Source organism: Sminthopsis crassicaudata, chromosome 6 (assembly GCF_048593235.1).
Source record: "Sminthopsis crassicaudata isolate SCR6 chromosome 6, ASM4859323v1, whole genome shotgun sequence".
Lineage (NCBI taxonomy): Eukaryota > Metazoa > Chordata > Mammalia > Dasyuromorphia > Dasyuridae > Sminthopsis > Sminthopsis crassicaudata.
Genome location: NC_133622.1, coordinates 2,423,080 through 2,449,495, shown reverse-complemented (window position 1 = coordinate 2,449,495; position 26,416 = coordinate 2,423,080). Strand labels below are relative to the sequence as shown.

General features: G+C 47.7%; 1 long non-coding RNA gene across 1 annotated transcript in view; it reads left to right on the top strand.

Moving 5' to 3' along the window:
• The window catches only part of LOC141547100 (uncharacterized), a 154,993-nt gene extending 131,452 nt beyond the window's left edge, over positions 1 to 23,541 (top strand). The window contains exon 3 of the long non-coding RNA XR_012483509.1: positions 23,439 to 23,541. This is a non-coding gene — a long non-coding RNA (uncharacterized LOC141547100). The remainder of the gene's footprint in view (positions 1 to 23,438) is intronic.
• The last annotated feature ends 2,875 nt before the right edge of the window (positions 23,542 to 26,416 follow it).

The following is a 26,416-nucleotide window of genomic DNA, read 5'->3' as shown; positions in this document are numbered from 1 at the left end:
AGAGACCAGGGGGTGACACAGTCAGGCCTGGGATCTAGGAAGGTCACTTGTGGGAGGCGTGGGTTAGAGAGGGATCTGAAGGCCACAGTCTGGGGAGAAACGTTGAGAGCCTGAGCTGGGGAAGGTGTGAATAGTGAGACGGGAGCAGATGCCAGAGATGTGGATGTAGAAGCCTCAAGATTTGTCTCTAATTGTATATGTGAGGACACAGAGAGAAAGAGACAGAGACAGAGTGATAGACAGATACAGACAAAAACACAGAGGGAGACAGTGAAAAAGTCAGAGGCAGAGAGACAGAGAGAGGCAGAGACAGAGAGAAAGAGACAGAGACAGATGGACAGAAGCAGAGGATGACAATGAGGTTTGGGGACTGGAAGGATGGTGGTTCCCTCAACAGAAACAGGAAATGTAGGAGAAGGGAGGTTTGGGTCAGCCGTACTGAGATTCTGCTGCTTACAAATGCATCCCATTTAACAGGTCCAGGAGGCAGCTGGGGAAGTTCTGCAGAGAGGGGTTTGGGCTGGCTGTACAGCCCTAGGAGGCCTCTGCTCCCACACAACAATTAATCTGGCAGATGCTGACAATGATTCCATGTCACAAGTCACCTTAAACACTCCTCTTTCCTTCTCTTTCTAACTATCAGATAGTCAACATCCACTAGTGTATGTTAGTAAGTGCGCTTGTGTGTGTGTGTGTGTGTGTGTGTGTGTGTGTGTGTGTGTGTGAGTGTGAAGATCTGAGGGCTGGATGCTAGTGCTGAATGGGGTGTGTAAAGGGTTTATGCATGAGGCCTGTTTGGGATGGGGAAGAATTCCTGGGAGCAATTGTGAGGGAATGTGGGGAGTCGTGTGGATAGGAGGCGCTTGGGTTTTTTGGAAACATATGGGATGGAGAGATTATATGTGAGGGAAATGATATGGGTGGGGGTCGTCTGCAGTTGTGTATATTGGCAGTAAGGATATTAGCTAGGTTTGCATAGGGTGTGAGGAGAGAATATGTTCCAAACATTTCTTATTCAGGAAAAAAATATTCTTATTTAAAAAGAAATTTCCACAGGCAAATATCATTCTTAGAGCATAGATTTGGACTCTGTCTAGCACAATGATTGCCCTTTGGTTTCTTTTAGAGTATGAGTAGTAGCCATTGCTGGTGACCATAAGGGAGTGAGTGTGTGTGTGTGTGTGTATGTGTGTGAGTGTGTGTGTATGTGTGTGAGTGTGTGTATATGTGTGTGTGAGTGTGTGTGAGTGTGTGTGTATGTGTGTGTGTGAGTGTGTGTGTGTGTGAGTGTGTGTATATGTGTGTGAGTGAGTGTGTGTGTGTGTGTCTGTGTGTGTGTGTGTGAGTGTGTGTGTATGTGTGAGTGTGTGTGTATGTGTGAGTGTGTGTGTGTGAGTGTGTGTATGTGTGTGAGTGTGTGTGTATGTGTGAGTGTGTGTGTGTGTGAGTGTGTGTGTATATGTGTGAGTGTGTGTGTGTGTGAATGTGTGTGAGTGTGTGTGTATGTGTGTGAGTGTGTGTGAGTGAGTGTGTGAGTGTGTGTATGGGTGTGAGTGTGTGTGTATATGTGTGTGAGTGTGTGAGTGTGTGTGAGTGTGTGTATGTGTGTGAGTGTGTGTGTATGTGTGTGAGTGTGAGTGTGTGTGAGTGTGAGTGTGTGTGAGTATGTGTGTGTGTGTGTGTGTGTGTGTGTGTGTGTGTGTGTGTGTGTGTGTGTAGGGCAAACGTAAGTTGTGGACATGGAGGACTAGGAATTAGGATGCAGTCCCTGTGAGGGGCCCCTGAGTCAGAGTTGCGGGGAGGTGCTAAGGCCACGGCTCCAAGGAGCTGGGGCAGCTGGGCAGGGGTGGGCGGGAGCCAGTGCTGAGCTGGCAGCAGGGAGAAATCATTCCGAGAGCTGATAAAGGTGAGCAGTTTGATTGGATGTTCGGGGCAGTGGTGAAATGGCTAATGAGCAGAATCACTAGGCTGAATTATGGCCTAATGAGGCTTCCTACTTCCCTTCCAGCAGCTTGTAACCAGCTGTAAATTGAGTTTCTCAATCCTGTGTTAATCATTCAATAAATGCACTCTATGATTCTTTCACGATTAGCTTTCTTCGGAGGAAGAAACGCTCAGTTCCACACCTCATTCGTATCTGTACACCGGGTACTTGGCAAAGAAAAATTGAGTCACCTTTTGGGGGACACTCTAGATGGAAAGTAGATAGCTAAAATGGGGGTTTTAAGCCAAGGAATATGAGAATGGGGGTGCCATCCTCTAGGAGAGCTCAGGCTCATCCAGCAATGAACCTGGAATCCCCATCCAAGGGGAAGGCCTTGAGGGCAGGGACTATTTCTACATTTCCTTTTTTTTCTCCATTGCAGAGGACAGTCCAGCCCAAGCTTGTTGACTTGGTTGGGGTACAGAGCAGAGTCTCTGTGAATCCCAATAGTGGGATCACACTAAGATGTGGGAAGTTAGCGTTGGACTGAATATTAATTTTCCCTCTATCTCCAGTTTGGTCTTCAACTTCCTATAAATGGTGGGCGTTCCATAAACAGATCCCATGGGCAGAGAAAACAACCGTGTAAATCCAAGTTTACCCCATCTCCTCCTATTCCTAGGCTCCCATTTTAGCTGTGGGTTGATTTGTTCTCACCCCCCAAGCTTCCCTTTAAAAATGAAAAAAAGGGAAGGAAAGCCAGCCAACAGTAATTTACTGGGAGGTTAGGGAGAGATCAACCCTGAAAGGAGGAACTCCTTCCCTAGTGTCAGGGAATAATTCAACTTTTACCTCTTTATTCTGTAATCCAGATCAGTTATAAGTTTGCCTTTTGGGGGAGAGAGCAGGGTTTGTGTTTTGGTGTCCAACTAAAACAAACCAGAGAGACCTTCTTTGCACCTTTGGAGAAACTGGGAAAAAATTCCTGACATAACCCCGGCAACCCCCACTCTCCAAAGTGAAGACATAATTCCCCAAAGCTATATTTTATTTTGAACTGTTTCCTTAACACACACACACACACACACACACACACACACACACACACACAACTCAACCCTCGGTCTAGTCAAGCAAGTGTAATATATTACCTCTGTTGGCTTAGCTGGACAGCAGCGGGAGCTTGTAATAAGGATGTGGTAATACGCCACAAGAAATCTGTAGACTCATAAAAGTTGACCTTATAAATCTCTCTGTTTATCAATTCCATACAGCAGCCACTCCCTGTGGTGGAAGTCTCAGACCAATAAAGCTGGAGTTGATAACCGTACAATTTATCCTCCTTTTCCCCCCCTCGGCAGGCTAATCACGGCACATTAATAACCTCTCTTAAAAATTGGAATGTCACTTTGGGGAAAACACATACACGTACACTCACACACACTCACACACACACTCACACACACACACAATCACACACACTCTCACTCATACTCACACACACACAATCACACACACTCTCACACACACACACACACACACACACACACCTCTCTAGAAAGATGGCAGACTATCCAATTAACATTTATAGGATCTAGTGTCATTAAAGTGACTTCTCAGTTGGTCCTTTTGAGGTTAGTATGGAATCTTTCCCATAATGCTTCTTCCCTTCCCCTGTAAGGGTTCGAAAACCCAGGGGTAACGAGTTGGAGTATGAAGGGGGGGGGACCATAGGGATGAGGTAGTGGCCAATCTGCTTCTTTGTGGGAGAGAGCCCCCCATTTCCTCAATTTCCTAAAACCAGCCAGCATCTTAAAACAGGTGAATGTGTGGGGCAGGCTCACTGATCCCCGAATATTCTGTTAAGAACTGAAGAAACACAGCAGCCTTTTGACACCCAGAGCCCGGATTGTTAAACCCGGTAAGCCCATAAACACGCACTGTTACCAAGAGACATGATGTTTTCGGGGCTGTCTGGATATTGGTACAAGCTTCTTTTGAGCAGGGCCCTGGGAGCATGGGGTTCTGTTTAGAGAAGCTATTTCCCCGTCTGGGCAGATGGCCCTGGGTAACGGGGCTTTGTGATCTGGTTTCAACTAATTCTATTAAACGAAAAATCCTGTAGAGCAGATGTGTTGGAAAGTCCCTGTCCATGTAGTGATTTAATCTATTAAATGAAAACATGGTTGTTTTGGGTCAGCATTTCTGCATTCAGCTGTGACTGGATTGGTAGGGGACTCAGTGGGGGGGCAAAGACTGAAGGAGGCGGATGGGGGAGGGAGGCAGCAGAGACTGCTGGAGCCAGGATTGGAGGCAGGGCAGGTAGAGATCAAGATCTCCAAACGAGAAGTAGGTCACAGTCCCATCCCAAGCCCAAACTAAAGCCCCAAATCATAGGATTATGTCCCTAGAGCTAGATGGGACTCAGACATCAACTCTCGATTATATAGATGAGGAAACTGAAGCCTGGAGATTGACTTGCCCAAGGTCACCAAGGCACAAAAAGCTTCTTGAGTTCAAAGCCAGCCTCAGACGCTTCCTAGCTGGGTGAGTCTGGGCAAGGCACCCGTTTGCCTCAGTTTCCTCGGCTGTAAAATGGGCTGGAGAAGGAAGTAGCGGACTCCTCCGGTATCTTTGTCAAGAAAACCCCAGTTGGAGTCAGGAAGAGTCAGACATGAGTGAGATGACTGAACAATAAAGACAATGCTCAGAGGTAGGGACTGAACCCTCATCCTCTCACTGCACAGCCAGTGGTTTTCCTCTCCCTGTCACAGTGATCCTTCCACTCCCCACAAGGTGGGGATGCTTCTGGGGACAGTAGCCATAGGTCTGCTCTGCAGTGAAATGTGAGTCTTGAGAAATCTCATTCACTAGGTGGGCAAGTTAGGAGTGTGCTTCCTCATCTGTAAAATGGGAATAAGAGTACACTTTCAGAGCTTCCGTTGGCATTTTTTTTAAGTGTTGTCATTGTTCGGTCATTTCTGTGACCTCATTTGGGGCGGTTTGCCATGTCCTTCTCCAGCTCATTTTACAGATGAGGAAACTGAGGCACACAGGCTCACACAGCCAGGAAGTATCTGAGGCTGGATTTGAACTCATGAACATGAGTCTTCCTGACTCCAGACCTAGTGTTCCAGGCACTGTGGAACCCCCTGACTGCCCTTCGTAAACTTGGCACTATATGAATGGGAAAGAGCTCTTAAGCCACATAGTACCACAAAAATCTTGTTTAAAATGATAGTAATTGCAGTCTTGAGCAGAAGCGGGCCCCGGAAGATGGTCAATGGTGCTGCCGTGACCTCCCTCAGAAACCCCCCCAACCTCTGCGACTTTCCTCTTTCTCCTTCTTCAATCCCCCTCTTGCAAAGCTTTCCCCTTGTCTTCCTTTCCCCCTTTTCTTCTTCTTTCCTTCTCTGGTTGTCCTTCTCCCCTCTCCTGGGCCACCTTTGTTAAGATGATGGCAAAATGTGGCCTTAAGAATGGAGGTTCTTAGGAGTGTGGTCTTTTAAGGGGAGACTTTGCAAGTTTATTTCTTACCTCAAAACTCAAGGCCTGCCTGATGGTGGCCTTGGGGTGTCTGGAATTGGGGGCAGCTCTATCATCAAGCTAGGAGGCAAATAAAGGAAGACACGCTTTTGTACCATGGACACTTGCCCCGGCCTGTGGTGGCTTTATGTCTGTCTGCTTGGATTTAGGCTTGTGCTCTTCCCTCTTGGCAAAATTCAATCCCACAACCCCGATATTCTCAGAGCAGAAACTGGGGTTGAGCAAGTTTGTCAAAGTTTGCCCAAAGCCACTTTCCTAATAAAGGATAAAGCGTGGACTTGAATGAAGGATTTCCCAACTCCAAGGTCCATCTTCTCCCCCGTGGCTGGTCTGAGTTTGATGGCTGAACATTCACCTAGTTATTTAGATCAGGGTAGACAGCTGATTCTCACTCAACCCATGGAAAGTCACCAAATGCTATGACTCGTTCCATTAGTGCACTAGGAGGGTGGCCGTGGTGATGGAGATTGGAGGGCCATGGATTAGAGGAACTTTAGAGATCGTCTAGCCAAACCCACTCAGGGGAAACTGAGGCCTAGGGAAGGAAAATATTTGGGGTGAGCAAATAGGGGCACTAGAACTTGAAATCTATGTCTGCTGACTTCAGATGGGTGCTCTTTCTCCTAACCACAAGGTTAGGTCCTGCCCTCATGCACTTAGTGCAGGGTGTGTGTGTGTGTGTGTGTGTGTGTGTGTGTGTGTGTGTGTGTGTGTGTGTGTGTATGTGTGCTCCCATCACTTTACCCCTCCTCCCCCAAAAGATATTTTTTCCCCCACTAGCTCCATCTGACTCATCCTGAACCAAAATTCTCTTTTGGAGATTTTTTTCCCCAAGATATTTATCAACTGTGTGGCCCTAAGTCAGTTACCTAACAGTTTTGTGCCTCAGTTCCCTCATATGTAAAAATGCAGTAGTTTGATACTATCGCTTTTAAGCTTTCTTCCTATCTATAATCTGACCATCAATTTCGCCTCTAGTAGTTTTGTGGATACCTTTGGGGGTGGGAATTGGAGATGGGTGAAGGAGGGGGCTACCAGAACCATTGGGGAAGAGGTCCAGAGTCTGGGCTGGCTTCCCAGGGATGGCCCCAATGTCCTGTTTCCAAACATAGAGCAGCTAGATCGTGCCGTGTGCTTGGCAGACCCTCATTTATGTCTCCCCATTTCCCATGGCATTTTCTCCTCCACAAGTTTCCAACCTCAGTGGTCCCCAAGAGACGCAGGCCAGAAGAAAAAGGGACAGATGGTGACAGCGGTTTAAGAAACAGAGTTATCTGATTCCAGCCTGACCAGACAAACATTTACGCATTAAACTGTAAAAAATAAACAAAGGAAAAGAAAAGCTTCTTTATGCAAGCATCTTTCCATGGGAATAAGAGGAAAATTGACTCAAAGGAGCAGGACCTGGACTTGAGGCCTTCCCCTGACACTCAGTGGCTATGTGACTGTATCCAAGTCACTGTGAATCCATTACCTGATCTGGGAAATGGGGGCAATAAAGGCCAGATGTAGCTGGTGGCTAGCTGAGGCAATACAAGGACAGCGGGCATCTCTGAAGAGTCCAGAGGGAAGTGGATGTGTTTGGGGAGGACTCCTGAGAGAAGAAGGAAGCCAGAAGTGGGCATAAAGGCAGCTTGTCTCATCCAAGATGGAAGGACACAAAGAGTATCCACAGCTCCGCCTTGGAATCCCTTGTGATTGTGGGGAAACCACTTCCCTTCTTTGCATCAGCTCTCTCATCTATAACATGATGACTTGCCGGATCCCTCCTAGACTTTGATCCATGGACTAGTCCTGGGACACGTAGGAAGGCTGCAGGAAGCCCGGGCTTTGCCCAGAGGGAAGGAGCCGGGAGCTCAGCTCCTTTCCCCTGTCCTGCTCTCTCTTGCTCTCACGTTGTTTTGTTGCCTTTCTAGCCTCAAGTATCTGCAAGCCGAGTGACCCAAAGCTAAAAATGAATTCCTGTTTCCAGGAAGAACTCAGAGTTTGGAGTGGGAGCCAAAGAGTAATAATCAGATCACTCATGAGCATTTAGCTTGCTCTAAGGTCTGGAAAGGGCTTTCCTACGCCTTCTTATTTGATCCTCACACCAGATCTGTGAAGTGGGAGCCATTCTAATCTCCACTGCACAGATGGGGAAATGGGTGCTAAGAGATGAAATGGCTTTCCCAGTCACATGACCCATTTTGTGGACTGAGATGTCTCCCAGAGAGGGATTTGGTTCCTCAGGAGTCCAAAGTCGGCTCCAGGAAACCGTCTCCCCTTGAGTTTGTGGGCCCCGAAGGCCTGAGCACTTCAGTGAGCCTGTGAGCTCCTGGATCTCCGTACTGTCTCCTCCAGCACCATGAGTCAGAGGAGCCTGCTTGCTGATGTCATTCCCTCCAGCCCTCTGCTTGTTTTCCTGTTTCATGGACGAAGGCAGAGCCGCTCTTGGACTCCCCAGGCCCCATCCTTTCTTCTTGCTGGATGACGCGCCCGCCTCCTCTTCTGATCACATAGGTCCTTGATGAGGGTTTTTGAACCACCGTCACTTCTAGTAAACCATAAAGGCCTGTGCAAAAGGGAGCTGTGATTATAATACTTAAGGAGTCTTTTTCAAACCCTCTCCATAACTGGGAAGAATTTCATGAGCTAATGTCTCCTGTGTATACTTTTGAGGAAGACTAGAATGTGAATTCAAAGGTTTTTATTGGTGCTCTTGATGGCAGGCTGGATAAAGATTCAAACACTGGAAAAGCTGTTTTATAGACAGTGCCTAGATTCTGCCCAGACTGTCCTATAGTGGGGAGAAATTTGCTTGTGTAGAGAACGAGAAGAAGGGATTTTCTGATGGTTAGAATTTAGGTTAAATCCTCCTTTGGGTTCTGTGTCTCTCTAGAAGAAAAAAAGAAAGAAAGAAAGGGGGGCTTGCAAAGGGATGGTATGCAAGCCTGAAGCTGAAGAGCCCATAGTTCTTCTGTGGACTGTGTCTAAGTCTTGTTTAAAATAGACAAGTTCCTTTTTTTTTTTTTTTAATAGGCTCGATTTTGTTTTCCTTAAATAAGTGTTTTCTTCATGGTTATAAAAGCAAAACAGACCATATCACTTCACAATGGCTTCTTTCTTGGACCACAGTAGAATCTTCCTGTGTAATTAGGAATTATAATGAAGCAGAACAAGTCCCGGCTGAGGACGTAGGCCCTCTCTTTGCACCGGTATCCCCCCGCCTCTGGCCAGAGGAGGCAGATGTGTTTGTGTAATGCAAGATTCTTTGAGGTCAGGACTAGCTACCTGGCTGAGAAGAACTCCACGGATGTTCTTTCTTTCCATCCCTGGGATCCAGTGCTTGTCTCCTGCTTTGGCTCACTTCAAGGTCTGAAAATGAAAACCCCCCATTAAAGAATGGTCTTTAATCTGTCTAAACTTAGAAAGAAGCAACCGGTTAGTCGGTGGTGAGCCAACCTTGGACTTAAGAGGATCTGAGTTCAAGTCCTCCCATCACACAATATCCATTTGATCCAGGAGTCTCTTGCCTTGGAATGCTCCGGGCAGCTCTCAAAAGTCTTTGAACTATCAGTTGTTCTGCATTTTGGGGGCTGGTGGGAGAAGGACCTTTTTCATGAGTGGGACTGCCCCCATACTTAGGAAATCACAGGTCCCACTTTCTACATTTAAAATGCACTGCCACTCAGCCCCATATTTTATCTCCTTGGAAGATTTAAACTTAAGATAAATTTCTATATAGCTTTAAAGGGAGCCGGGAACACTTGGGTTCAAGTTACATCTGTATGATACAGAATGACTTTGACCAAGTAGCCCCCTTGTCTCCCCAGCCGTGTTTCTCCCATCTGCCCCCTGAGAAGCAGGCCCATGTAATGCTGCCCCAGAGCAAGCAGAAATTCAGGCGGGGGTGAGGGAGCTCCTCAGGCACCCGAGGCAGGATGTGAACCCCAACCCCTGGCTCCAAACACTTCTCTCTGCTGTCCCCCTGATCACGGTTTGGCCAGGATCCTGGGCTGGGCTTTCTTTCTTTGGATCACTGCTGGACCTGGTTTCCCTCTATTCTCCTCCCCACCGTACAAAACAAACAAACAATACCCCAAAAGCCTCACATAAATTAGATCCAATCCTTGGACAAAAAAAAAGGGGAAAAAAACAACCACCGGTTTTTTCCTGACAAATTTCAAGTACTAATTTATTCAGCATAGTTTCAGGGACTCATGTTTTATCCCTTTTTAATGAACTCATTTCTAAGCTTTCAGACTTGCTCAAAAATATTTTATTGGAATTTCATTACTATTGTTTTCCTTGGGAAGGCCGAGTCTAATCTGGGCGATATTCTGGCCGGCCCATCACCAAGCAACCCGCTCTGGCATTTGTATCCACTTTTGTTCTGGGTCCGGCTTCCAGGCCTCCACAATGCTCTGGCGTTTACTGTTAAAATATCATGGCAGCCAGCCCCGGAGTAGCCACAAGGCCTGGTGTTAGAGTGGCTCTAATTGATTTAATTATTCATAATTGCTCAGCTGGGGTTTATGCATACTTGAGTGCGATTAAGGGGAACAAGCAGGTCTGCAGCTAATGATGTGTTCCATCATAATTTACTGGAGGAAAGTTGCTAGAGCTTAATTGTAGAGACACAGAACCCTCCTGAGCCGCCTTAGAATGTCCGCTCAGAACCTTCTAGAAAAGCCGGCCTTCAGGCCCATCAGAGCCCACGGGGATGAACGGAAAGACTGGGAAGCTTCAGGAACAAAATGGGAGAGAAAACGGACTTCAAGAGTTGGGAGGAAGCAAAACTCCGAGGCCGGGGCTGCTCTCTTCTCCCCCTCTCGTGGCCGCCCAAGCCAGACGGAAGGTGCACTGTTTCTTCGGGCCAACTCACTGCTGCTGGGGGGGGGCTGCCCGTCTCCCCCAAAGGCCTGGATGGCTTTGCCCCATGGTCCCCATCTGGAAGGAGCAGAGATAGCTAAGGATAAATGGCTGGCACCGGGCAGGGGCACCGGGTAGTGGCACCGGGCGGCGGGCACTGGGCAGCGACACCGGGCAGCGGCACCGGGCAGCTTCCCTATGAATCGCCACCAAGTCGCAGCCCTGCCGCATGAATACTTGCGCTCCTCACTCGGGCTCATCAGGTTAGAGCTGCAAAGGACCTGAAATCATTTGGAGCACCCCCTACCGTGACAGAGGAGGGAACTGGGGGCTGGGGCAGAGCAGTGACTTGTTCAGGATCACCCACGTAGAAAGGACCAATGATGGGATGGGACCTCGGAACCTCAACTGCCAGACTTACTGTTCCCCCTGCCCCAAAGCTGGGCCGGCCCACGCAGCCCTCCCGCTGTGGAAGCGGCTCCCCTTAGAGGCCTGCTCGCAGGGTTAGACAAGGTGCCAGGAGAAGGAGTGCAAGGTTGGGGGGGGGGGGAGGCAGTGAAGGAACCCGGATTTGGATCCAGGATCGGGGGCAACTTTGGCCTCTCACTACCCGGGAAGGGTTTCCTTTCTCTGGCCCTCGTTTTCCCCTCGGTGAAACCAGGGGGTCACATGACTTCTAAGGTCTGGTCCAACTCTAAAGCTGCCGTGTTTACTCCGGAGCAGGGGAGAAGGATGCCATGGATGAAACAGGAAAATGAGATGCTTAACAACAAACAAACCTGGCGCATGCGCACACCACAATGTGTGTGAGAGTGTGTACACGCGGATAGATCCACACACATGCGAAATATTTCATTTGGCCCTTAAGGCAGCCTTGTTATGGAACAGCACTCCCACTTTCCAGATGAGGAAACTGAGTTCGGGAGATTCCAGGCAAGCTCAGAGGGTCTGCTTGGACTCGAGTCCACCTAGTATTCCTACGCCGGAACCTCGGTCGGTCCGTGCGTCCGTCCCGCTGGCACCTTTCGCTGGGGGCGCCTCTTGGGCTCCGCGGCCGCCCCTCGGCCCGCCTCCCCCGGCGCTGCGGGCGGAAGAGAGCGCCGAGGGAAGCGGGCTCGGGAGGCAGAGGGCCGCGGGGCGGGGGAGAGCAGCCGGGCCGGCCGGCCTCCCCACAAGGAGCGATTCTCCGCGGAACAAAACGCTCCCAATGGCGAGCCTTTGATCTCGGCCGGCTCCTGTTGCCAATTGAACTTTGTCACCACGCGGCTGTCATCCGGCGGGAGCGCCCGGGAATTAAGCAGTCTGCCGCAATTTAGCCCGAGCTCACTTTGAAGTGACAACATCAGTCAGAACAAGCCCCCTCCCCCATCTCTGCTATTATTATTAAAAATCGTTCGCGTTCTCCTGGGAGGCTGCGGCCAGTGCGGCTGGGCGGGTGTGCGGTGGCCCGGCCTTCATTTGGGCGAGATCGGGGAGAGCCGGGCCGGGGGACATCAAAAGCCGCCCGGCCCCAGCCTACGAAGGCGAGCCATCGTTAGGCCTAAGGGCGCGCTTCATTAAGGTCCACTTCAAAGCCGCGCTTGGACTGGCCGCCGCCGCCCTTACACGCTGGGGGAAATTGCAGCCGGCTCCCTCGCCGAGGTCTCCGGGCTACATAGAAACGCCCTCTTTCTTCGGGGACCCGCCACTGCAAAGCGGCCCCTCGGGAGCCGGCCGGCCGCGCCATAAATCACCCGAGCGGCGCGCGGTTATCACCCAGATGCCTGATCCCCGGCGCCCCCCTCCCCCCTCTCCTCCTTCCCCCCCCCCCCCAGTTCTTTTTTCCGAGGCGGCCGCGCGGGATCCCGACACCCTCTTCCAGCAAGTTGGGTTTGCCGGCGGCTTTGCTGTTCTCACGATCGGCGGGCCGGGGGTGCGGAGAGCGTGTGCGTGTGAAATAATCTCGTTCCTGCCCTTTAAAGAATCGACCCCGATCGCTTGCCCTCATTCTGTTCAAATCAGTTGGCGAGCAGCCGGACCCTGGCGACGCGCCGGCGGGGGCTTCCGTCACCGAACCGGCGAACTCCTTGTGAGCCCCGATCTCTGGATAGGAGTGTACACGACTCCCGCGTGGCCTGGAGCAAATGCCTCAGTTTCCACAGCTGTCGCATTGTCTAGCCACTTTCTGTCCCTTCCCGCTCTCCCTCTACGACCCCGTGTGTGGGGGGGAGGGGGGGTTCATGGACGGCGCCCGATATTTGCCCAGGGGGTTTGGAAGTTCCGGCTCGGACCGCCACGATCCGGTCCCCTGGTAATTAGCGGCCCATCGGAAAGGTGGGCCTGGGGAGCAGCCCTTTGTGTGTTCCACGGGAGCCCGGAGTCGTCCTTCCTGTGTCTCAGCTCCTCTTTCTCGGGTCCTTGCTCGGAAACGGGGCCGGCTCGGCTTCCCCAAAGGGACCCACGGGTCGGGGTTCGGTCCGGACCAGCGGGTTAGAAGGGAGTAAGTGCGGGGGAGGGGCGGCGCGGTGGGAATGACCACTGTGCTGCTTTCCATTTGGCCCACTTCCTTCACTGTAGAAATATTCGGCAATTACTTCCTCTTCACCACATTTTAATAAAGAAAAACGGGGGGAGCCCCGCCCCCCGCCCGCAGAGCCTCGCGGGGAAGCTGCCTCGCCACGGGCAAGAGAGGGGCCCAAACCACTTAGCGAGCCCCAACTTCGGAGCCCTGGCCACATCTGCGTTTTATCAGCTTTTTCCGGATAGTATTACAGCAAACAATTGTCTGCAGAGCGGTAGACAGCTGAGACTTGAAAGTGCTGAATTACTGAGAAAATGCTCGAGATAAAAACAGCACATGTATCCTATCAGGGTAATGAAAGCAACCTGCGGCCCGCGCCGCCGAGCCCGGCCTCCGAGGGCCCCGCTCGGGAACGGAAGGCTTTAGTTAACTCTTAAGAGCGAAATCGGGCAAGAGGAGGAAAGGTCAGCGGGCCGGCCTGCGTCCCGGGCCGGCCTGCATCCCGGCCCGCCGTTACCGCGAGCCCGCCGTTACCGCGAGCCGGCCGATACCGCGAGCCGGCCGATACCGCGAGCCGGCCGTTACCGCGAGCCGGCCGATACCGCGAGCCGGCCGACGCCGGAATGGGACGGCCGGCCCGGCGTTTCCGGTTCGGGGCTCCCGGGATGCTCCGGGCCCGGGGGGACGCCGGGGACTGTGGGGGGCGGGGAGCGAGCGCGCCCTAGTGAGTGGGGCCAGGAAGAGGAGCCCCCTGCGCCCAGCCGGGACTCGGGGTTTCCAAGAACTTATCCCCGGAGTTCTGAAGCCCCGGCCTTCCCGCACATGTCACCGCTGGGGGGGGTGGGGGGGGGAGCTTCACCAAGCGTCGGGGATCCCGCCCTGCTCTCAGACTGGAGATGGCGCGGCCGGGCCCGGCTGCCCGCCCGAGAGGGCCCCCGGTGCCGCTCGGTCCCGAATAGCTCACATACACTGGCTATTAATAGGCCCCGGCAGCTGCGGGCTCCGAGTCCTGAGTTAAAGGCGGGGGACTCTCTCCCCTCTCATCTTGGCATCCAGGCCGCCTTATCTCAGGCAGCCGGGGTTTGTTTTGTTTTCAATTTTTAGATCCAATTGATTAGGGTCAGAGGGGAAAGTTTAAAAGCTGAAGTTCTAGGATAATCGGCCTAGCAACAGGCTGAATGCTTCCGGAAGCTCTCGGAGAGGTGCCGGACAGGGCCATGCTCAGTTCTTGTTTTGAAGAGCCTGGGCCTGGCATAACTTGGTAGTGCTAACACTGAGCTTGGACTCAGGAGAGACGCTGGGCCACTTCTCTCTGAGGCTGGTGAATAAGGAGATTGATAGCAGAGTCGGAAGGCCGGGGTCCCAATCCCACCTTCCCTAGCAGGGATTTCCCCACCTCGCCCCTAGTTTCCTTGGCTATATGAAGTCGGGGGAGGTCTCATGATCTCTCAAGGGTCTGCAGCTCCATAGCGTTCTTAGCGCACTCGTGCTCTCTACTTGTTGGTGTTTGTGTGAGGCTCAAAGTGTTTTGTCTGCCTTAGATCTGGCCAGAATCTCATTGGGATCCACAGGGACAGTTACTCCTGCGTTTGGCTGAATTATTCTCAAATGGCACCATTTGGGCCCTTACTAGGCAAGTCGTCCAGATTGAGGACCTGCATATGGCTTGAATAAAAGTCAGTTCACTTGGCAGCCTCCAGACTTCGCTCACTCACAGGGCTCCTGCCTCACTACTGATGTACAACAAGGGTCTACCTAACCCTCACTCCCCCTGCCTCATAAGCATCTGCGTCCACACAACACCTTTGTTCCATTCAGGTAACTCCTTGAAAAGCAAGTCATTTAAATGGATCCTTTGACACAGCTTAGACAAGGGAATTAATATTCCCCCCCACACCCTTATTTTGAAATCCCCAAATAGGCAGATTATTTCATTTTGTTCATTAGCCATGAACTTAGAAGGATACTTTAGAGAGATACTTGTGCAGTGCATGATGGGAGAGTCTGAGAAAAGAGCTCTGGAGATAACCAGGAAAGTGGCCCTAATCTTTGGGCTCCTCCATACCCCCTGGTATCCTGGGACAAGACCCAAGAGGTCTCCTAATCCATCCCCTTTGTTTTCCAGATGAAGAAACAGAGACCTACAGAGGAAGTGCTTTGCTTAGGTCGCAGAGGAAATTAGTAGATCAAAAATTTGATTTGAATCTGGTGTTTCCTGATATACAACACTGTCCTTCTCAGGCTTATAAGTTAGTAGCCCAGTCCTCAAAATGCTCTAGAATATAGATGGAGAAAGATGAAAAAGAATTAAAAATCGCTTGAGTTCTGAGAAAAAGAGAGGCTCTGATATGTTGTAAGACCTGGCTGAGTAGCTGCCAGCATCTGCTTTTGTGCAATGGCAGGAAATGTGGACCGGCTGCACGTGGGTCTGTCTGTCCATCCCCACAATGCTGTGAAGGGCCTGGCTGGATTGCTAGATGGGGCCTTCTTTGAGAATTTGCATTTGCAGGCCCAATATTCTATTCCTGTGGGCTCTTGGAGGCAATTATCATTAATGAAAGGATAAGGGAGAAATGTTTACAGAGCTCCCTATTAGAAATGGTTTACCCCGTAATTATGCTGCCCCATGTATCCGACTAGAGCTGCCCGACTATAGATCATTCCTAAAGCCTATCAGGGGAACATAAATGAGATTGACAGATATTAAGGTAGAGTCCAAAAGTGGATTTGTTCCAGGAAATGCAGGGGGTGCCATGGTGGGGGTGGGGGAAGAAACAGAATGGAAGCAGAGCTGACCACATCCCCTTCTAAAGGTCTCAGGTTCCATGAATTGCTTGATTTGTAACTATATCTACCCAACATCCTCTCTGTGTGTCTCCATTAACTGCTCTGTCCTGAGCATATTCTTATAACCACTGCCGAAATTGTAGTTTGATAAATCATCATTGATTGGGGGCTAATTTTTTGCATGGTTGCAAAGCAAATTTACATCATGGAATGCACATTCCCCCTCCCCACCTTAAATGCAAATTCCAAGATGTCCACATAAGAATGAATCTTGGAGGAAATTAAGAAACTGTAATAAAAGATGTCTTCTCATCTCCCCCTCTCTCTTTTCCAGTCTGTGCTTCATATTGTTGTAAGAAGACATTTTTCTACTTAGAAACCTTAAGGGCTCCTTTTTATCTATTGAAAAAAGTTCAAATTTCTTTTCTTGGGATTTCAGGCTCTCCACTATATGGAACTGGCTCCTCTTTCAAGATATATTGATAATCTTTAAATCCCTCATTCCTTTTCATGAACTCTCAATACTATCTAACTGGATTAATCTTTATATTTGAACACGGACTCTATTGTACCTCCCCTATGTCTTTGTCCACCTTCAGCATTTTTGTGCTTCTCTCTGCCTGTTGAATTCCCACCTCTCCCTTTAAGCCCAACTTCAATGCCACCTACCACTTCTAGGAAGTCTTTTAAATCAATAATGGCATTGTCTCTGGAGCCTCATTTTGATACCTTGTTTTACCCCTCATTGCAACACTTAAGCATTATATCGATCTGTAAAAGTGTCTTGTTCTCCTCCTAAATCCTATCTTATTATTTTTTTCCTCTGCTCCCACTGCCTAACACAGTTCTTTGAATACAGTAATAAACTAGGTGTATGAGAACTGTTTGTTGAAATGAAAATGAAATAAAACAAGCGTTTTGAGTTGATCTTAATTCAGATGAGTCTCTAAGGCAGGATCTCAGAAGGAATAGAGAGTAATGAATGGCACAGGCTGAGCTCTTACAAGTCTATTCAGGTCTCCTTTGTAATAATATATTGTAAAATATCATTCTGGGGAGCTCATTCATCTTCAAAGCACCTTAATCACACCCACTTCCGAATCCTCACAACACCCTCTGTGAGGTAAGGCTGCTTGCTAAACATGATAATTATCCTCAGTTCCCAGTATGGAGAAAGTTAAGCCAGAGATGTTTGAGATCACAGAAGCCAAGAATGCTGGGATTGGGGAGCAGTCACTCAGTGCGCTCAGGAAAATGAGGACAAGGGAGGCAAAAATATGTTTGTTTAGAATCATAGCAGAATCTAGCATTTAGACTTGGAATATGTATGTTCAATTGTTCATGTTTTGAAGAAAGATTAGGTCATTCCCAGAGGCGGAAATATCTAAAGTCTGTGTTTTGTGTATGTCGCGATTTTTCATGGTTAATGTAGGGACCATTTAAACAAATTTAAAATAGAAAATCCAGGTATATACAGTAATATTGACTTTATTGCTGACTGAATTGTTAGCCTCAGGCAGGGCCATTCATGTCTCTGAACCCCAATTCTTCATCTAGTCTCATAGTGGTACATGCTCCTCTAAATGCTTTGTATCCCACTGTATTATGAATCAATTTATCCGATACATATGTCTTTTTCCTCCCTGTAGAGTATAACCCCTTTGGGTGGATACCATACTTTATTCATCTGTTTATCTCTCTGTCCCATGTCATGGAACAGGGCTTATAGAACATGGATCATCTGCAAAATCGAGTTGGACTAAAAGATCTCTCAAATCCAATAATCCTATAAAATAAACTCTTAGAGATATAAGGGATTTCAGAGTTTCTTCTACTCCAATCAGTGCATTATAAATGTAAACAACATTTTTTTTTTTTTTCAGAACAGGGATCATGTAAAACGATAGTGGAAATGTATAGCAGGCTGAATGAATGAATGTCAATTAGGGCTCATGATGAACTCTTCCTCCCATCTCCCAAAGTTTTCGGAGGAACAAATGAGACAATGGCTGTGAAAACATCAAAGTTAAAAGCCCCACATGAAGCGTATGATCTGGGAGGACTATTGGAATGGCTACATTGACAGAAGAGTAGAATGTGGAGCTGGAAGGAACTTTAGAATGTATCCAGTTCAAGTTTGTCATTTCACAGATGAGGAAACTGAACTCCGGAGTACAGTTGGGCACTTTTCTCCTGACTGATCACAGACAGACTCAATGGCAGATAATGCTAGAACTGGCATCTCCTGGTTACATCACGGGAGAATTCAAAGCCCATAGGCCCAGAGAGTAAGAACTAGAAGTAGAAGGTCTCGTCCAAAGCCCTGATTTCACAAATCCACTCTGGAGTCAAGTGATTTGCCCAAATAATGAACTTGACCCAAGGTCAAGGCCAAGGTGTTGGACCGGACCACATTGTCCTTTACAAATTTTAGACTGTTAGAGTTGGAAGGACTTCAGAGGCCATTTGGTCCAGGTCCTTGGTTCCCCAGGTGAGAAAATTGAGATGACTTGTTCAGGATCCCACAGGAACAAGGAAGAATCCAGGGTCAGGAAGCCCAAACCTGGTTCCTCTGAGGCTTGGTTAATGGCACCTGGAGGCAAAATCCTGCTATTTAAAAAAAAATTTCCCCATAAACTATGCAAACATGTTTATTTTGTAAATTGAGGCATGTATACCAATTTGGAAATCAAATAGCCTGGCCCTTGCAGGGTGGTTTTTTTTTTTGTTTGTTTTTTGAGGAGGGGAGGGGCAATCTGTAGACTTTAAACTGTTATAGATCTTAGAATCATGTGATGAATTAAAAGTGGAAGCGAGGATCTTGCTATTGCCTTATGCTGCTGTGTGTGTGTGATTCTCAGTCTGCTCATTTGAGGGTTAATTGTGTATGTTGTAATCAGCCCCATCCAAGAGCACAGGCAGATAGAAATTTGTGATTGGGCGGGCAGCGATGGGATTTCAAACGCTGCCCGGCAATAACGCCATCCTGCACTCAGGGGTCCTACCTCGGCTCCTCTTTAATGTTGATTGATTTTAAAAGATTGTCTTTAATTCCCAAGCTGTTTCCATTTTAGTTTTCATCTTTCTGTCATGAGGTAAATGAGACAAAATCGAATTACTCGCATACGTAAACAGACAGTGTGGGCTTTCCTTGTTAGTTTATTTCTTTGCAGATTGCAAATAGGCATTTTTCTTTTCTCCCACCTTTACCCCTGGACTCCTAGAGCAGAGATGAGGGGCTCCTCTTTCTTTCACACCTCATAGGAAGACGGGATCACGGATGTCCGAGCGTGGCCGGATGGAAGCCTAGAACACAGCAGAGCCAGCACTTAGGCTGGAACATTTTAGCAATCATCTGGGCTAAGACCCTTATTTAGCAGATAAGGAAACGTTTTCTCTTATGGTTAGAAAGAGCCTTTTAAGATTGAATGAATAGTTCTTTGATCAAGTCTCCACACACAATCATGTACCTATTAGGCTACATTTAGGAGGGAAAAAGCCGCCATAACTAACAATTGCTTTTTCCTGCTTTTTGTGTGATGTTTAAAGTTGCTTTCTGGGATTGAACCCATAATTAAAGCTTCTTGCCAACCATGTTAATGACTTTTGCTTCTTGGTTATTGAATGGAGAACTTTAGTTGTTTCCAAGGTTAGCTCAAAATTGGGGGAACCCGTGCGAATTCTTTTGCTAACGATAAACTTTTGTTAAGCAAAGTGTGAGTAGCTTTCCAGTCACTCTGGAACAGAAGTTTCTTGTAAGTTATTTACTGGAGTGAAAAGAGCCAAAACGCTGGCTTGGCATTTCCAGCTCTCACTGGAGACCAGTGGCTTAATGAACCGACAGGCTCAGTCAGTCCATCAGCAGCTGGTTATTGTAGGTGTAGTGCACTAGCACTAGGGGAAGGGAATGAGCATTGTTGGAGGGCTTACTGTGCACTAGTGACTGTGCCGAGTGCCTCACGGAGATCACAACTTCCCATTGCTAGCTCCTGTGATCCTCATCTTTCCTCATGTGATCTTTACAATAAGTAGAGCAAAATGGAGCATCATTGCACTTGTCAGGGCCCAAGGGCCATTCAGAGGGGGAGGTCAGAGATGTAGACCTCTCACGTGCAGAGACTGCGGGTGGGTTTCCTTTTTGTTTATACCCCCAGCTCAGGGCGCAGAGGCTTGCTTAATAACGGTTTGGTGAATTGAATTGAATTTGGTGAGATTGGATGGAATGGGCAAAGGCATGTCCTTGGCTGAAATTGGTAGACTATGTGAAGGCGGATTCACAATGTCCCAGCCCCCACTTCTGAATGGGGGCCCCGGCTCCGTGGCCACTGCCCTGATCTGGTCCTGGGCGGGGAGGAGGGGCCCAGAGCCCCGCCTGTGTAATGTGATGGGCAGCTCTGGGCTGCGCCTGAAACACAGCTTCATCCCAGCTGTTCTGATGTAAGCTGTGTCTGGGCTTTGAAGTGGGATGAAGCATATTAGCAGACCTCTCCCTGGTCAGCTGTTAGTGTCAGGAAAACTCGGGCTCTTCAGCCCTGGAGGCGACCAGCGTGCTGTTCCTGGGGGGAGTGGGGCGTGTGGGGCTGGGAGAAGTCAGGGGGACAAAGTCTTTCTGCTGACAAATCTCCCCCCCCCTTTTGCAATCCAATTCAATAGAGGCTGCATCAACGCCTCCTCTTTTTGACTCCTCTAGGTACCCCAACTAATCAGTAGAGGACTCTGTACCTTCAGACTGAAGTTTTTCCCAATTGTTCCCCTGCAGTCCCTGCACAGCTGGAACATCTGGGAAAACACATCTTCTCTTCCGCCTTCCTGTGCACTTCACTGTGCATTTCTCCAAAACGCCAGATCTCCTTCCTTACAAAAACATGTAAATATTCAACTTGTATGCCTTTATATCAGAACAAAAAAAAGATGTCTACCATCCGAGAGCTGGGGTTTTTAGCTTATTCTCGTGGACGCCTTTGATCTTTGGGCTCTGACGGCTCTCAGGGGCTATTTGAGTATCTTTGCCTGTGGTCTTTTTAGAGAAGAGGGTCTTAGAGGGAGAGGCAGGATTTGAATCCAACCCTTATGTCTCTGACTGCCTAGCTCCTCCCACCCAATGCTGCCACTTTCTACTTATCTTAATAATGTATTAATATGAGGTTATTCATTCTCATGGGTAAAAATGAGCCATGTGAATTAGGCCACTGTGTCGTACCATGCTAGAGACTCGTCTTCCATCCCGATTTCTTTTGAATCAATGCATTTTGGAGGATTTCCTGTTTGTTTTTGACTCGTCTCAGACATTCTTAGGAGTATACACAGGGAAACCCCAACATGGGTGGAATACTGCAGAGTACTGAAAGTTTGCAGCTTTCCTAAAGTGTGTGCTTCTCCCACCCAATAGTCCTATAAACCCAGCCCCATACCCAAGGGAACTCTCGTCTTACTCCCTTTCCTAGCCCAGCCGACCCCTCTGCGATCCTTGTTGTTGCCCTTCATTCTCAAAGGGGACCAAGATAACATTAGAATGTAATAGTCATGTTCCACTTGTTCAGCTGGGGCTGATCAGTCCAATACGAGCTCGGAATGCCCTGCCCCAGCTTGGACACAAATAGTGCTGTGAACATTGGGGTGGATTCTCCAACTGCACATCTCGTGTTCTTCTGAACTCCTTCAATTCTGCTTTGTCCATGGAGCCCAGCACCTTCTCTGATGGGGGAGTGCCACGCTGGCGGTCCTGTGCTAAAGTCTCTCCTAATGTTCTTAAGTGAGACCTTGGGGGATGTCCTTGTGTCACTTTTTCTGACCATCATGAACACTTGCCCCGTGTGAGTTCTCCATAAAACGGATTTTTTGACATTCAATCAGTGTGATCAGCTCAGAGGAGCTGCGCTTGGCAGTTAGTTTGAGAATGGACCTCAGTATAAGGTATCTTCTCCTGCCAGGGGATCTTCAGAATCTTCCTAGGATGATTCTTGGCCTGGCACCGGCCCACAGTCCAGGTATCCACAGCATGCCCAATGAGGTCAGCACAATGATTCTATACACCTTCCATTTGGCAGTCAGGCTGATACCTCTCCTCTCCCTTTGGAGCCTCCCAAGCTCTGAGCTAGCTCTGGAAATGCATGCTTCAAGCTCATTATTAATGCGGGCATCCCTGGAAAGTATATTGGCCAGGGAAGTGGACTTATCCATAGCATTCAAAACCCATTGACTGTAGCCAAAGGTTCCACACCTGCATGGTGTGATGCTGGCTGGTGGAGTACCTGTGCTTTTTTGGTGTTGATAGGCCCAAATGAGCACAAGCAGCAGAGAATCCATTCATAATTTGTTGTATCTCGGCTTCAGAGGCTGCATTGAGTGTATGATTTGTTGCAAACAAAAAATCGCCCACCAACATTCCCTCTACTTTAGTCTTGGCTTGTAGCCTTTTCAAGTTGTAGACTTTGCCATCAGTGTGGTAGCTGCCCTTGATGCCACAAGCTAGCTCTCGGAAATGGGGTCTTGGGTCAGCTCCCTCTCTAGGTTTGTTCCCCTGTCTTCTCCCGAGTTATGATTCTTACTTTTTGTGAAAAATTGAGTCTCTCCTAAAGAAAAAAAAGACACTCCCTGGCAAGCTTCCATTATCACTTGCCTGGATAACTCCATTCTCTCCACCCATTCAGGTCTCTGTCCTAAAGCCAAACCTGAGCTAGCTTTTTCCACTTGCTGATTTTTTTTTTAGTTCAGCACACATAGAATTTCAAAGTGCAGAAATAATTTAATTTCATGTTAAGTGACTCTCAAAGGACAAACTCAGTGTGATCTAGGTAAGACCCAAATCTTTTCTTACCTACTTAGCTCCAAGGCCTTTTCTTCTTTGGCCCAGGGTGCCAGAGTTCCTTCTGTCTATGTAACTGAATGCTTTGGCCCACTTTCCCATCTGGCTACTTCTGGGATAACATATCTAGACAATGTCTTCTTTAAGCTTCTGGGCATTGGAGAAACTGGGTCCTTTTCTATGTGAGCTCTGAAATGTCTCCGTCCTTTTCAAGTTGTCATCAAGTCGTGGTCATCAGCTAAAGCTCCTCAATGCACCGCCTGACGTCTTTCCAAAGAAGTTCCCTGAACTCGATGCCCTTGTGCTGGGCTTGCAACACTCTAACCTTTGTGCCCATCAGCCTGTCCTATCCGGGTATCCTCAGACCAACCTGCTCCTGCTGCCTCTTCATGGGGTGGAATATCTCAGTGAATCGCCTTGTTCAGCCCATCCTAGATCCCTTTTGAAGGAAAAATCTCTTCTGAGACCCTTCTTCCCTGATGACCCCCAAGTTCTCTGACAGGTCCTATATTTTCATCCCATTATCAATTATCACATCGTTCTCTCTTCCCCTCCATCCCATAATCTTTCTAAATAACTCATAGATGGACCCATTAAGTAGCCAATAAAGATAAAGCTTATACAGATAAGCATCATCTTTATCATCTCTGTAAGTTAATTATATTTCACCTCCTTTGACCTTAATAACAATTCATATTAATTCATGGGATTGTAAACTAAAAGCTGGAACAGAACTCTGAGGGCCCTTTCCACTAATTAATTTCACTTTTATCCAATCCACCAAACATGTATTAAGCGTTTTTGTTTTGTTTTGTTTTGCCTTGTTTTAAGGGCTATGCCAGGTGTGGTGAGGATATTAAGGCAAAAATAAAACAGCTCCCTGCTCTTGAGGAGCTCAGATCTTGGGAGTAGAGGGAGGGATTTAGTATCTGTAAAACATAAACAAACACAAGATCACAAGATCAGAAAATATTAACTACTGCGTCTTTTTTCTTGTTCTCATTCCCTACCAAATGGCATCCAAGGACCAAGCATCAGACATCTCCTGGTGAGGAGGGCTCCTTCTCAGCCCAAGGCCTGACACTGCTGCAACTCGGTCAAGCAAGGCAGCTAAATTCTAGAGCCTGGGTAAGTCATTGACACTATCTCCTATGAGTCTCTTAACAGCTGTATGGGGTATTCTTGCCCCCATTTAACAGATGAAACTGAGGCTCAAGGCCATTTAGTAATGAAACCAGGATTAGGACCCAAGGTTTCAGTTGACTTGTGATCTTTTCACCATTTTGTCCCCTCAGAACTCCCGTTTCAAGCTAAGTATGCTCACAAATGGTGGGAGATTTTATGCGATTAAGCCAGAACTCCATCTTCCCCTTCTCTCTCCCCCCTAATGGTCCCCTAGTGCAATGGCTAAAACTGCCCGACACCGATCAACAGAAAGTCTGACCTTCTGAAGACCTATGGTGTATATTTATGTATTTAGTTTTCAACTGAGCCATGCTAATTAAAACTCCATAACAAATAAACTCAAAGCATGAGATCCTGTCAGATTCATAATAAACAAGAGGGCGAGGGCCTGGTCCAGAGAACATGTGATAGATAGCTGCGGTCAGCGAGTCTCCTGAAAGATTGAGCGCTGACTGGGGTGTGCGTGTGTGGTGGGGGCTGGGAGGGTGGAGGAGGAAGGGGGAGGTGGTGGTAAAATGGGAAAATTACTCACTTCACATCAACAAACTAGAAAGAAAAACCCCACATTGGAAGAGTAAGTAAACATACTCGGACTATATTTCCCAGAGAAGGGGTGGGAACTTTACCCATGGAGACAGTGAAAATTAGGCCGGACAGAGGACAGAAATCAGTCTGCATTTGCCGGAAGATCTTATGGACTCTTCTCAATACTCTTCATCATTCTGAGTTGGAAAGATGCAGCCATTCACTTAATCCCCTGAGGAACAGCACTTTCTGTTGGAGATCTCCATGAGTTTGGGATGAATCTAAAATATTCTCTCTCCTTGAGTTTCTTGCTTGTTCACCAACACACACACACACACACACACACACACACACACACACACACACACAAAGAAAAAAGAAAGAAAGAAAGAAAGAAAGAAAGAAAGAAAGAAAGAAAGAAAGAAAGAAAGAAAGAAAGAAAGAAAGAAAGAAAGAAAGAAAGAAAGAAGAGAAAAAAGCAAAAACCATCAGTTCTTGTTTCATCAGAGTAGTCTGCTGATGTTCTCGAGAGGCAAATGAGAATTTGAATATGGCTTTTCATTTCTGGGTTTCAGTAGCTTGGCCTACCATCCTGGCTTTCTCTGAGCTGTTTATTGTTTTAGAAAATTAACTAGAAAATTGCTTTCTTCCCAGGACAATTCTTAATTATGCCTACCCAAGCCCCAGAATTTTCCGCTGGAATCTTTCCTTCTCTGGAATGTTCTCAACAGAAATCTCCTTAAAAATGTACCCTGAGGGCTGGGAGATTGGCACAAGAAAGCTCTGGGAACCAAGTTTCTATTTGGATTGCGGTGGGATGATCTTCTCCATTAAGATAAAGGCAAAGTTTCCTCTCCTAGAATTTCAGAGTCGGAGGAATTTAGAGTTGGGACTTTAGAGATCCTCTAGTCTGAGCTCCTAACCTAAGAAACAATCTAAAATCCCCTTTTAGAAATAGCTAATTTCTGATTAAATACTACCCGTAATGAGGAGCTCACTACCATGAGAAAGAGTATGGTACGGAGGAAAGAGGACTAGACTTGGAATCCAAGGATTCGAGCCCCTTGTTCTGGTGACCATATTTCTGTTAAATGAAGCATAAGAGCCTTTTTACTGAGCTTGTGGTCAGCTACATCTTTCCCTTCAACATAGAGATAGGTGTTAGATAGTAGATACATGGATAGATGGATGGTTAGAGATAGATAAATGAATAAACTTGAATTCTTGTCAAGTTACATACCCTGTATTCCCTTTCTAAATTCAGAGCTTTTTATTTCTTCTCCTGAAAGCTCATCTTGTAGACTCTGATCTCTTCACTGGTCTTCCTCTGATATCCCATTGTGGTTTGGATCTTGAAGGCTCCGCCAGGCAGGCACAGAGCTGGCATGCTGCCGGACTGGAAGGGCCCGAGCCACAGAATGACTTGTCAGGTATGGGGAGACAGCAGCAGAAGGCCTTAGCCTCCGGAAGGTGGGCTTTTGTTTTTATTTTCAATCGTGATGTGACCTCGAAATAACAGCAAACGGCAAACAAACCACAAAGCAAGCCTCTAGTGGACCTCCTTTTGGCTTCTTTCATGGTGGGAGCAGAATTGAAGAAAAACAAAAGCAGAGTACCCCAAATCACAGTTTTTAGTCTGTTTACAAAACTTAACTATTGGGATACTAGCATTATAATGTGCCCTTTATTCCAAAATCAACCAGTTTACCCATTATTGCAAGAACTGGACCAAGTCTATGTTGAGGTACACCATCTAAGTGAAATCAGAAGCCATAAAGTTAAGTTCAGTGGAAGACTGGGTCCCAGGTTCTTCCCCAGCAAGTCAATAACAAAGCTGTGGAATGGGTTTCACGGTATAACCAAAGGCCACGAGAAAGCCCACGCCATAGCAAAGCCTGGTTGCCTCCACTTGTGCTTGAAAGTGTAAGCAGACTGGCCACACCGGACACAAGTGGAGCTCACGACTCCACATCCACTCCAAAGGGCGAAGAGTTAGAAAAATTCTGGGAAGACTCCAGTGAGATTCCCCATCCTGACAAGTAATTCTCGGTACTTGATGAGAAATAAATGAGCAGCAATTCTTCATCCCTGTGACTTCCGAGTGGAGGTGGACACAAGAGACAATGCGAAAATTATGTTGGAAGAGAAGGTTCATTTTGATAATGGAATGCAAGAGAACTCTTCAGAAACTCTGTGTTTGTACGTCTTAAATAGTTTCTTTAAAGAAATTGTGAATATGCTAAGGATGTTCTAAGTGGAAAAGATGAGATTCTAGCATTGTTTTCTCACCAGA